At 33.7% G+C, this 13,130-nt stretch overlaps 1 protein-coding gene across 1 annotated transcript in view; it reads right to left on the reverse strand.

Moving 5' to 3' along the window:
• LOC129226360 (homeobox protein OTX2-like) overlaps positions 1–12,090 on the reverse strand; it is a 115,020-nt gene extending 102,930 nt beyond the window's left edge. Inside the window, exon 1 of the mRNA XM_054860963.1 lies at positions 11,853–12,090. The gene's annotated coding sequence lies outside the window, so the exon portion shown is untranslated. The remainder of the gene's footprint in view (positions 1–11,852) is intronic.
• Positions 12,091–13,130: the final 1,040 nt, after the last annotated feature.

The raw sequence follows: 13,130 nt of genomic DNA on the forward strand, positions 1-13,130 counted from the left end.
ATATATTTCCTTTCTGAAGAAACAAAATCATGTTTGCTTCCTGTTGAGCAAATATATTATACGCTTGGGGAAAACTGCCCCATCTGCCTTTTGTATACGATATATTACCTATTTTCATATTTAGTCTTCTAACACTACAACAAGCGAGGCATGTATACCGTAGTCTACTCGTAAAAACTGGAGCAGAAGCAGCAGCTGGGAAGGAACTTATCTCTTGAAGAACGATTTCACTTCTGCCAACTTGCCAACGACTTGATTATTGCTGAAGTACGTTCACAAAAGAGTCCCCTTCCCTTCCTAATTCCGAGAATTAGAGGCTCCAATGGCTCCAGTGGGTGCTTAGGACGAACTTGGTTTTCTCTAGGGAGTTGAGAGAGAGATCAAAGGCTTGTTTTCGGAAACAAGGTGCTTTGCCTTGACAACTCTTCCAACAGAAGAACGATGTTCCAAGAAAACAGGATTTAGCACTATGTCTATAAACGTTTCATGAAAAAACGAGTCTGCAATGGTTCAGTTTAGGGATAAGGAAAATGCCCATCTTTGGTTTAGAAATGCATAAGAAATATATTTTCCGTTATCGATTGAGTGCAGTCGGTCAGTTATTCAGGGAAATTTTGATTTTGATCTACAATTTCTGTTTTTAACGGCATACTCATATTTCAAGAGTGCTAGTGAATCTGTTCGCATAAGACCGAAGAAACCTCTTCAAGCTTCTATAATCGGGGAAAACTTAACCTGACAACAACTTAATGATTAAAATCGGTGTAGCATTGACAATGCTGCCAGGTTAGGTTTGCCTCGACTATAGTATTAGTACTCCATAGCTATCAGATATTCCATACCTTCAAGTGCTCGTAATTCAAAAACTAGGAGGTAATAATTATTAAAAGTCCTTTAAAAGGAATTATGAATCAAACTCAAATCCATCTTGCCACTAAGGTAATTATGAACTTTATGCGAAATGCGATGTAAAATAGTGCAACTTAGAACCAGCATTTCTTTTTTCTTTTTTTCCAACTTTTAAAAATTTTTCTATTTGTACTTCATTGCATAACAATAGAAAACTGATATTATAACCTTTTATGCAAGTGCATAAATATCTGTTAACTCTTGAACACTTGAGATAATGATTTTAATGAAGTTTGTGTCAAAGTGGTGATGTATGACAGAATTATCTGTATAGTTTCAGTACGCAGGGGAGTGGAGGGGGGGGGGGGACTTTGAAGCAGTTAAGATCTTATTCCAAGAAATTCGCTTTTATGAATAAATGTTTTAATTGTTAAATAACATTTATGAATGCAAAAAGAACTGAGCCATTATCTGCTGTGTGTCACAGAGGGAAAGAAATGTCATGATACATAAAAATAGAGATCAAGTATTTCTTTCTTGTAGAAAAATAAGAGAAATGAAGAATTACTGATTACTGACTCGCCCCATCGTTTTTTTTCCCCCCCATCAAACTTTTAGACAAAATTCGCTGTTTTCTAGTTAATTCTTTAACAAAAAGCTGCGCTGGTAAGAAGAAAAGAAAGAAAAAGAAAATACAATACACGTTATAAAACATATTTTAGCATTGATATTAAAATAGATTTAAAAAGTAACCGACAGAGTAATAATCCGAATGGTAATAAAAAGTTAGAAACATTTTGTTTTTCATTTAACAATTAATCAGAATTATCGCAAGGTTTTACTAGCACGACAGAATTTACCTTCTGGTGGGAGGGAGATTGGTCATAACAATCCTTACATACCTGTGCTAGAATTAGAAATAGGTAATACAACCAATGTGTAACAAGTGCAAAAATGCGCAAACTTAAAGAGTTGACTGCAAATCAAGTAGTATTTTAAATGCTTTTCTTATTTCGCATAGCTAAACTGCATAACTTAATTCTTTGTGCTGAAAAGTGCTAAATTAAGAAATACCGTAATTGACATTCAAAGGACTAAACAGGCCCGTCATTTAGAGGGGTGAAGAGTAGTAAGTTGCCTCCCCTCCCCGCTTTGAGAATTGATGTATTTATATAACAGGGTGTGTGGTTTTTGTTAGTTTTTGATATACAGTCGGACCTCTTTATATCGAAGTTGCACATTGCCGGAAAAAAATTCGATACATAGAAATTTCGATATATGGAAATTATCTTTTTTTATCATAAAAATCTCCTAAAACATTAAAATTAAAGCTAGTTTTTGTGTATGAAACCCTATTTCCAATTTATACGAGCATCGGATTAAATGAAAATTAATAATTAAAAAATTAACAGAAATTACATTTTTGCGCTTTCATACATCTTCATTCTTCGGCAATTCAACTTGATCCGCAACATAAGGGGGGATTTTCGTTCAGACAATGTAATGGAGAGAAAAGTAAAAAATCATTCTACCTAACTTGAATGATTTTTACTGAAGCTACTAGGAACGATAATCAACAGAGAAAAGGGATAACTTGAAACTGATTTTACAGTGTTACTGGTTAAATCTAAGATTTGAAATAAACTTGAGGGAATTTAAGAACTCCAGAACGAAACAACGACCTAATCTACACACCCCTCAATCACAGATTCCTTATGAGTTTCATAGCAACCTTTAGTGAACATAATTTTCTCCCGTAACCTTTAGTTTTCATCAGACAAACAGTTAAAAGTGAAAAAAAAATATACGAATGTCTCGAATAAAATGTCGATATATAGAGATTTTTTCGTTATATAGAAACAATTTTTCTATGTAATGAACATAGAAATTTGCTGGGATTTTGATATATAGAAAATTTTGATATGAGGAAATTCGATTTATGGAGGTTCGACTGTAATTGCATTGAACTTGTACTTTTCATCCCCAATCCCTCTGGAAATTTTGAAATGACGGGCCTGTATTTATAATATCTTTCCACTGATCGTTTTCATTATTTACAAGATTTATTTCAAAATTACTTAGAGCAACTTCGAAAACTTTTTTACGACATGCTACAAACCATGGCTACCTCCGATCACAGGTAGCCATGTACAAAACTCAGCTCACTGTATAGATAATCCAACCAGGGGGCTCAGCCCCCTGCTCGTTTCACTTGACAATCTCGGTTCCGGAAGATTTCATTTTTGCGGGGTATTCGTTAATTCGTTACCCGATTAAACGGGGCTAACAATAAGGATAATTCTGATGCTACTATTTTTAAGCTACGCTTGAATGCTGAGTTAAATTTGTTGAACATTCTATCCTATAATGTAATATAAAGTCCTACATTTCCAGTATAACAAATTATAGAAATCTTGTGAGGCTATAAAACAAAAATAGAGAGTTTTTAATCATTTAGAAGTTTTACCTTTTTGGATCGAAGTTACGCAATATTCATTAAAATATTTTATTTTGCATCACGTTTCTTTCAAAGTTTAGCTAAGTGGATGAATAACTTTTACCCTACTAATGATTCTTTCTTAATAGTTATTATAAGTGATGTTTCTTAGACTAGACAACACTTTAGAAGTATTTATTAAGTTTTATAATGAGTAAACATAAAAAAAAAAGTTTATTAAAATATTAGAGGTGCAGGTAAAAATAGAGAAATCATGACCCCCGCATAGTTGCCAGTCATGACATGAGCCTCTTTCCAGTCTTGCCAATCTTAGAGGTATGTGTATGTATACAAAATAAGTTTAATGTCACCCGAGCCTCTTCTTCACCCGAGCTTCATTGCTGCTGTACACATAGCCCCACAGATGTGGGGCCCATGAAAAAAATTATGGATCACAGTCAAGGACGGATCCAGAAATGTTTCAAGGAGGGGCGATTGATTTTTGAACTTACTTCTTACAACATATCTGTTTTTTTTTCATGCTTGGGAAGGGGGGGGGGCAGTGGCGCAGCGAGAAAAAATCCTTAGAGGGGGTTAATTTTTTCTGAAGTTTAAAGTAAAGCTATGCCCTCGAGTTTACACACACACACACACACACACACACACACACACACACACACACACACACACACACACACACACACACACACACACATATATATATATATATATATATATATATATATATATATAAATTTTTGGGGCTCATGGGGGGGTTCTAACCCCCCTATCTCCCCCATGGCTACGCCACTGAGGGGGGGGGGCTGCCACAGCATTTCAACGAAAACAAATATAATATAGATTTATTCAAGGAGACCCCTGTTTTTCCGTTGAAAAAGGTATTCAAAATTTTAATTTTAAAACTTCAATTTCATAAGATTTCCGGGGAATTTTAAAAACCTTCTCCCTTCATCGAAGTTCGCCTAAAACAGGACTTCAATTCCAGAAAATTGCTGGTGTAGGATCCCTCAACGGAAGGGCGATTGCCCCCATCGCCCCTCCCTTGTATCCGTCCTCGATCACAGTCATCCCTTGAATGACTGAATTTAAGATATTTAAGGAAAAAAGCATTATTTGCAATTATACACAACTTTATAAATTTATGAATGCCAACTGGGGAAGCGCTTCGGTTCAAAAAGGCAAAAGAAGTGTTCAAAAAGTATTTTCATTGCAGTCGGCACCCAACCTTTAAATGTTGAAGAGCAAATTTGCCTAAGTTCTGCTGTTTTTATTTACTGAAGTTTTTTAATATAACTGGACGTAAATCGAACTCTATATTTTTGATAAGAAACTGCAAATATTCTATGACCCCCACATAAGTGCAATGTATTCTCTCCCCCCCTCTCCCCCGCAATTTTTCATGAAATAGACGATACTTATGTTTGTGCACCAAAGATTTCAAAAAGTACAGATTTCAAAAGTTCAAAAAGTCTGCAAAAATTTATAAGACGCAATAGTTCTAAACCAATATTTAGGTTTATACTGCAACTTAAAAAAAAAGTCTGCGCATTCACAGGAGCCTTAGATTTGTATTGATTAGCTTTCTGGCGAAAAATAAGTGAGTATCGCATGATAAGCTTCAAATTGTTATGCAAATATATTTTACGGAGATGTGAATACATTCTTTAACATAAAAGTTAAGTTATATGTCGCAAAAAGTAAATCAAAACCAACAATACATATAGGTAAGAAATAGAAACACTAAATCAAATATGGCGCCCTTCATTTCCCCACATTGCCATCACATCGTGCGCAAACGACTCCTACCCTTTCCCCAGAGAAAACAAAATAATACATAAAAAACACAACTATAGTTATGGGCATGAAAAGGAATAATAGTAACAACATGTATAACCTTACCCAAGCGTTCCTGCCACCAGCATCAGATGTACATTCCGAAGTTTTGTTTACAGCAACAAGTATTTCTCACAAGTTGCAAAAATGCCAAACAGAACAAATTTGGCGATGCTAACATTTTAGAAAACCATTTGATATCGCAAAGTGAGGCTCTTACTTGGGATAGTTCCCTAACTTGGAACATTTCCTACAGACATATTTTGTTTTGAAGGTTGCTACAAATGTCAGTATTTCACCAGTAAGAAACGAATGATGAATATTGTAGTGATGTGAGTTAAACTTCAATGCTTCAGCGTTATGTGGTAAGTTTAATTATTTTTTAATTTTTGACAAAATACGCAATTTTTAAGATGGAAATCACGTTGCTTAGTTGAACAGCATTAGTTTTGATTTTTTGTCACACTTTTTCTCGACTACGTATTTGTGTCTTATTTGTACACATCCATATCCACTTAACTAATTCAGTTTAACTTATTTATTCATAAGTTTTAGAAATTGAAAATACGCTCCAAACTTGGGATCCTGTTCCAAGTTTGGTATTAAGGCATAAAAAATGCCTGCGAGTAACTTCAAGGAAATATATTGCGTCATTGTATTGAGAAAAAAATATAGCTAAAATACTATAAATTGAATATTAATTAATGATAAATTAAAATATATAATTAAAAATGATGTCTATTATGATGGCAATAAATGTGTTATTCCGTTACAGGATAAAAAATTTGTCATTGATTTTAAAAAAAAAAATCGAAATCTATTGATGAGCAAAAGACTTTTTGCAAAACTATTACGAATGTTAGTTCTACTAATGAAAACGAGTCTTGAAGTATAGATGACACTAATTTATTTGTTGTGAATATCATTTATTATGAAGGAATGAAAATAAATATGAAAAGATTTGAAATGAGAAACATAAAGATCGAAGAATCAGCTAAATGTGTGTGTGAAATTATTAGAGCTCACCAAATACTTTTATGCTTTCAAATGTGGAGAGGAAAGTGGAAACATTACATTCAAAAAAATTAAGAAACTGGGAAGAGAATCGATATTTTCAGAGGCAAGTATATATTCTGAAATTTGTGGAAGAGTAAAAGACTGTATCATTTTTAGCTAATGTGAATTTTTTTTTTTTTAGTTGTAAAACAAACTTCTTTAAAATAATTAGTGCCCCAAGCTATTTTATCTATTGCTGCATACATGAAAGAAAAATCAAAATGTTAAGTGTCCCAAGTTAGGGTTTAGGATCTTTCTAACTTGGGACAATGATCTTTCTTTTTTAATTTTTTAAAGGACATAATCTTCACATCTTTGCCTTGTCCTGAGTTAAAGTACTAAGGCTCTTCCTAAAAAAAGACTACTTTGTTCCAATTGAAAACATATGATTGAAATGCTATTAAAGGTAAAAGTTCAAAACTGTCCCAAGTATGGGTATTTGAAGACATTTTTCCCGGGAAGAGCTTCAGTGAACTGAAGTTTACAGACAAATGTTATTGAAAAGTTGACCGAGTCGATCTTTGCTCTATTTTTTATTTACAGTGCGGCAATTTCTTTTTTGTATAATTTTACTGGTGACGATAGTGTTCAAGAAAAAAAAAGGAGCGGGGGGACAAAATCAAGGTATTGTGTAGCATTACTTTTATATGCAAAACATTTATGATAAGTTTACTGGCTAGGTTTGTAGACTTAAAATGAATAAAATTAATATTTGAAAACGTTTTTTCTAAATTGTGAAATTTTAATGATGTGCCCCAGTTTATTATTAACGTTTATGCGCCTCCACTCAGGAGTTATGCAAATTAGGCTTCTGCTAGTATTGTGACAAGAAAAAGCATAAAATCAGATTTTAAATCAATTATTGGTATTACGTTTTTCCAAATTTTTGAATAGTGACACTATTTTTGCCTCTAAATTTTCAAAGAAATATTTCTGAGGGTACTTAATTTTTCGTTTAAGAGAATATTTTTGAAACACTAAATGAAATTCTTCCTGCGTGGTTTGACTGAAAATGAGATCTGTTTTCTTCTTTTCCATGATAACTTGAAATAACTTGCGAAATAATGTGCAAATATATTTAGTGTCGCAGTTGTTATCCATAGCGGTCACAGCTTTTGATCACTTGTAAATGTTCGTAGCACTCACCCCCCCTCCCATATCTTGTTGTAATTAAACTATTATTTCACTCGCACATAATAATATTGATTTGAAATTTAGATGACACGGCATAGCACCCAAATGCAGGGGTGTTTACTGGGAAATATGAAAAAGAACCCGAAAAGATTAACATGGAGTAATAAAATATGGGAGGGGGGGGGGGACGGTACAAAGAAAAGAATGCTTTAAAAAAAAATGCCTATTTCCTAGAAAATCTCTAGGAAACTGGGATTCCCCTCAGGGCCGTCATTTAGGGGGATCTGGGGGCGGGAGGGATGTCTCGCCCTGGCTTTGAAAATTAATGTTTTTACATACAAGTGGACGTTGTTTTTGTTGTTTTCCAAAAACATTTCATTGAGTTATACACCATTTGCCGCTCCCCATCCCTGGAAAAATTCGAACTGTCGGGCAGTGAATGAAAAGTTTAAAATGGTCCTAAGCCAGTTGCTATTTCAAGAAATGATAAATAAAGTTCTACTACGTTGGACTGGTGTCAAACATCGCATAATACGAGTATAAACTGTTCTTAGTCATGGTGGGAGGACAAATTCAAGCATTGCGCTTCAAAAAACTGGAAATAAAAAAGATCTGTTTTATTTAGTATCATTATAAAAAGGATAGAGACCTTATATCCACAGCATTTTAATTCTCATTTTTTGTTGATTGTTAACATTTAATAATGAGATGATGATGAGAACTTGATTGTGTCGTGGTTTGTACTAAACAACTGATATTAACTTTCTCTATAACACTGATCTATAATAATAGCTCTAACACTAATATAGCGTAACATTCTAAAATTTCGTTATTGGGTACGTGGAGCATCGGGGGACACAAGTAATGCTCGGTTAACTTACATTCGGAATATTTTACTACAAAAATACTAGTCTCAACTTTTAGGAAAAAGTCTGAGAAACTAATATTCTCTGAAAAATTTATTTTGTAACTTCATTGTAGCATGCGTTACTTATTTGATTGTTTTGAAAATTTTATTTTTGAAATAATAATGGAATGCTGATTGTATAATTGCAAGAAATTAATGTAATATAGTTTTTGCCAAATTTTTTAAAATCGAATATTGATCCACTTTTGTTCTAATTAATTTCAGACAGTAACTTGAAACGAGTTTCATACAAGCCTATAAAAGGATACAAATAATTAAAATAATGATATAGTTACAGTAAAAACAAGGAAAAAAAGCGGGGGGGGGGGAGGGAGGCTTTTTTTTTCTTTCTTTTTAAAATTTTATAGAGTTAGACTATGATGTAAGACGGTCCATGGTCCAAAAAACAAAAAAAAACAAAAAAAAAATGGGGGGGGGGGGGAGGATCAACGTCCTCTGTGTTTTTTTTGTTTTTTTTTTTTGGGTTTTAAAAATTTAACTTTTTTTTTCTGTTCACCAGGAACATTTAAAAACTTCAAATAGTTGTGTAGTAAAAGAGCACAGTATGCTTACGGTGGAAATTCAATTTATGGCTCTAATCTAATTGAAACCAGCTAAAACATAATAAAGATTCTTTAAAACATAGCTCAGCAAGTGTTAAACTTGAACTGTTCAACCAAAACTATTCAATACCACAATGTAGAAGCAGGGGGGATACAGACTAGCATTTTAGGAGGGGGGGGGGAGATCATGCTGAAAAATATCGAGTTTTGGGAGAGAAAAATTTCTGTAACTGTTTAGGAGTCAAAAGCACCAAATCAGCCAGGAATGAGGCACCAAGTACACAAACCTTGAGATTAATTTCAGAAGAGATGAAAGGAAGAATTGTTTCAAAAATTTATTAAATCAAACAACTAACGAAGTAAAAAGTATTGAAAACACTTAAATTTTATTCATTGATTATTTTAACAATGTGTTATAATATATTTGCAAGATAGTCTCATCCTTCCATCTTGAATTCAATTGTAAACTATGATCACATAAAATAATGATGCATGGATAAAATTGTCGACGGTTTGGGGGAGGGTTATGACACCCTTCGAGTTCTAGCCCCTTTGTAAATGATTTTATAAAAGAATCTGAGGAACCATAAGGTCCAACGATTAGCCATAAATTGACATAGGACTGAAATTCCGGCGAATTTTAACATAAAAGTCAAGGTTGTGTTAATATTTCCGCGGGAGTAAATTGTCATGTATTTGGTATTATGTACCCATCGCAAAGGCGTCAGGTTCGATACCCAGGTGCAAAAAGATCTCGATCGATATGAGTTGATCTTACGTCTCAGACTGATCAAGGTGAGGTCCACCATAGGAGTCCAAGAAAGGTCGAACACCCCCCTTACTCAAAGATTATCAAATTGAAAACGCTTGCTCCGTGGTGAATGTGAGATTTTTAGTATTTGAAGTTTTAAATACAGATGTTCAAAAGAATTTTGAAGGTTGGTGTTTTAGGGTTGCAAGGAACTTTTGATCAAAAAAAAAAAAAAAAAAAAAAAATATCTATATATATATATATATATATATATATATAAAATTGGGAGTTCTCTAAATACTCACATTTCAACATCCATGCAGCTTTATGAATCGATAAAGAGGTTTCTTGAACATCCCGCAACACGTGTCTGCAAATTTGCTTTATGTCTTTGCGTTTTAAAATGCTCAATATTAATAATACCACTTGTTAAAATATCTGAATTGATGCTGCGAACGACTTCTGAATATGGAAAACTGCATATACGAGTAATAAAGGAAGAATACTAGTAGCTTGCTTTATTTTTGTTAAACTGTTTTGAAAAAAAAAAACATTTTTTTTTCGCAAAAACCTTTTACAAAAATCATTGCAAAAATTAAATAAATTTTTATTACTGATTTTAAGGGGAAAAAAACACCACAAAAATAAACAAAAGAAAAATAAATAAAAACCATCTCCAGAAATCACAGCTATATCATTTAAGTCAGGAGCGGATACAAAGGGAGGATCGTGGGGCAGTTGCGTACACACACTTCGTTCGCCATTCCCCCGCAATATTTAGAAATGCCACCCCCCCATAAGATTTTTTTTTTAATTTTAACATAGTGTTGATTTTTCAGAGCTTGCGCAATCATTTCTCTTGTGCCCCCCTCCCCACGCTGCGAGGGTGTTATGTACGCCAATACATGGGGGTCATGACCCATCCTAAATTGTCGACAATTTTATTAATGCATCATTATTTCATGTGATCATAATTTAGTAATTGATTACAAGGGCGTGCACGGAAGGGGGGGGGGGAGAGAAGGGACACCTATTGGCCCAGGCCTGAGATTTTTAAAATGAGGAGTGAAATATGTGTAGTGACATTGTGTTGCAACATGGAGGGGGCCCGTGAATTCATTTGTGACGGACCTCAAAATTTCTTTGCACGCCACTGATTGAATACAAGATGGATGGATGTAGAATATGATGCAAATATATTATAAATTGTGGTTAAATAATCAATGAATAAAATGGAAATATTTTCCATAAAATTTTTTTCTTCTTGGATTGTTTGATTAAGTAAATATTTGCAATAACACTTTCTTTCATTCCTTATGAAATTAATTAATATAAAATTCGTATCTCACTGGGCGACTTATTCCTGGTCGATTTGGTGCTTTTGATTGAACACCTAAACAGTTCCAGAAATTTTTCGTTCCTAAAACTATATTTTCAGCATACCCCACCCGCCCCCTAAAATGCTAGTCTTGATCCGCCCCAGATTTGAATTATAAATATACATTTTTATTTTATTTATTTATTTATTTATTTTTTTTGCTTGCTTGTTAACTTTGTATTTGCTTTTCTTCATTATTCATCTTCCCATTTTTATTGTGCTGTTCGTTTTGATTTCAGTTCACCATATTTTCATTTATGAACGCCCTCTTATCAAAATAGTTCTGATGGGAACAGAGCATTTACTTTTGCTAGATCCCTTGATTAAGTGATCCATAAAATAATGTTTAGTTTGACGTCTTCAAGTTTAAGCAGAGTGGCTCCTCGGCATCACATAAGCGAACCGTGGCAGGAGGATCGCTAAGGACAATTTCCGGATTCAGGGAAATTGCAACATAATATCTTACTATTAAATGACCTGAATTTAATATATATTATAATAAAATATTAAATATATAAATATTAAAATCTGCACAAAATCGAAAAGAAGTGAAGTGTTCACCTCCTGTGAACTCTACGGTATGCAGCTGAGATACTGAGAAATTCAAATAAAGAAAAAATAATTTAAAAAAAAAACAATAACAATAAAAGGGAGAAAGTTAAAAGAAAAATTAAATCTGGTTAAAATCCTTGACTGTAAAAAAAAAATACATTCTTTGCTCGTGTAGTTTCCATTTTGTTTATAAAATATAAATGGTGAATAATCATCATGTATCACTGCGAATGAATAATACGTATGATGATTAATATTTCTGCATGACAATCAGAAAAGTGATCGTGCAATTGTATGATTTTTTTTCCACAAATAAAAATACAATATTTTTTTAACTCGTAGTCTTAAAATAAAAAATTGAGATGACTTACCAGTATTTCCCAACAGTTTTGAAACTTTAGAAAATCCGCAAATGAGATACGATCAGATGTGTTGTCTGTATATCATCAAAATTTCCAATGTCGCAAAAGCAAATTCTTACAAAAAAAAAAAGTTTCTTCCAAATTTATTTATTTCACAGTCCAAAGGATTCTCACATTTGAAAACAAAGTAATCGTCACCAAAAAAGAAAAAAAAAAACAGAAATTTCACTTGAAATAATAGGATGACTAGAACAGAAACACTAATCCTGCAGGACCCCTGTCAGTGAAACCGCACTCACCACCACGCAAGCTCTGCCAGAACTGCATCTCCCTTGAAATCTACACTCACGCAAGGCCATGATTGTCATTCACCAACTCCAACGCGCATGTGCGTGAAAACTGTCAGTCAACTACGTCATCGCCGTTTTGAACCACCTACTTTTCACTATAAACCAATGACAGACAGGAAAGGCGTGGTTATTTTCTCGGTAACGTACCAACCGAGATCGAAATGCGTTACGAATGGCTGGTAGCATTGACATTTGCCATTGGAGGGGGCAAATACCCTTCCATTCATTTCCCCTTAAAAAGTAAACAAAGCGAAGGGAACAAACGGCAAAGTGCTGGATTATTATTATTTTTATTTTTAAGCCTTCTTTCGTCAACAATGTTGCGTAACTTTTTTTTGTTGCTCGCTATTTACCGACAATAGTTTCCGAATAATGTGTCATACTTCACAGTAAACAGACATTGTAGCTTTCGCATTAATACATTGTTTTGTGCCCGGTTATTGACCGGGGTAGCTTTTTTCTTCCGTTTAATAGGGTCCATGGCACCTCACGTCGCAGAAAAAACTGTTAATGCTCATTTATCCAGAGATCACTGCCCTTTTTCTCGGAAGATGTTGATCATGTTGGAATTTGTAAATAATATGGAGCTCAGGAATTCCTGCCTCAGAAATTAAGTAATAGTAACATAAAAAATTGAAGATATCTTCAAGACTCTTTATCATCGTGTTATCAAAAGCTTTTGAAAGAGTTGAAAGAATTCCCGCATGTATTTGCATTTATATTGACCGAAAGGTATTAGGTGGACCAAAAAGTAATACAGTCGAACTCGCTTGTAAGGAGCGCAAAGGGACCGCGATATTTGCTCGTTATATCCGAGTGCTCGTACAAAACGAATTCGTGAAAAAAACTATAAAAATTCACCATTCTTGCATTTTTGTACAGTTTCAAAGAAGTTAGTAACTTTGCTTTGAACTGTCTGAATGTCTCTAGGAGGAAT

Source organism: Uloborus diversus, chromosome 7 (genome assembly GCF_026930045.1).
Source record: "Uloborus diversus isolate 005 chromosome 7, Udiv.v.3.1, whole genome shotgun sequence".
NCBI lineage: Eukaryota > Metazoa > Arthropoda > Arachnida > Araneae > Uloboridae > Uloborus > Uloborus diversus.